Raw genomic sequence first — 715 nt, 5'->3', positions numbered from 1 at the left:
TTGGCATGATTGATAGTGTCCCATGAGTTATTCATGTTGTTTATTTTCTTTTCATTTTTTTCTTTCTGCTCCTCAGACTTAATAATTTTAATGTCTTATTGTCAAGTTTTGTGGTCCTTTCTTCTGCCTGCTCACATCTACTGTTGAACCCATCTAGTGAGTTTTTGCATTTCAGTTATTGTACTTTTCAGCTCCAGAACTTCTCTTTGGCCCCTTTTTTTAATAATTTTTTTAATTGATATTCACATTTTGTTTACAAATTGTTTTCCTGATTTCCTTGAGTTATTTCTCTCTGGTTTTCTTCAGCTCATTAAACATATGGAAGACAGTTGATTTTACATATAATTTTTTGACTCTGGCTAATAACTCTGATGCCAAATTCCTTTTTCATGTGAATGAGCCATACTTTCTTTGTATGTTTTGTAATTTTACTTTAAGAGGCGGACATTCTAAGTCTTAAGTTTTGGTAACTCTGGAAATCTAATTCTCCCACTTCTCAGGGATGCTGATTTTTGCTTATTGGGATCTGGAGCCAACCACTTGCAGCTTTTTCAAACTATGTTTGCAAAGTTTGTATTCCTTGCTGTGTGTGGGTGCTGAATATTCTGTCTTGTTAACTCTGAGGTCAGTCAGTGATGGACTTTGGATGTGTTTTCCCCTCTAAAACTCATGTGGAATTTTGATCCCCAATGTGGCAGTGTTGGAAACTGATTGA

The sequence above is a fragment of the Galeopterus variegatus genome, unplaced genomic scaffold (genome assembly GCF_000696425.1).
Source record: "Galeopterus variegatus unplaced genomic scaffold, G_variegatus-3.0.2 Scaffold8896, whole genome shotgun sequence".
NCBI lineage: Eukaryota > Metazoa > Chordata > Mammalia > Dermoptera > Cynocephalidae > Galeopterus > Galeopterus variegatus.
This window is presented reverse-complemented; position numbering follows the sequence as displayed.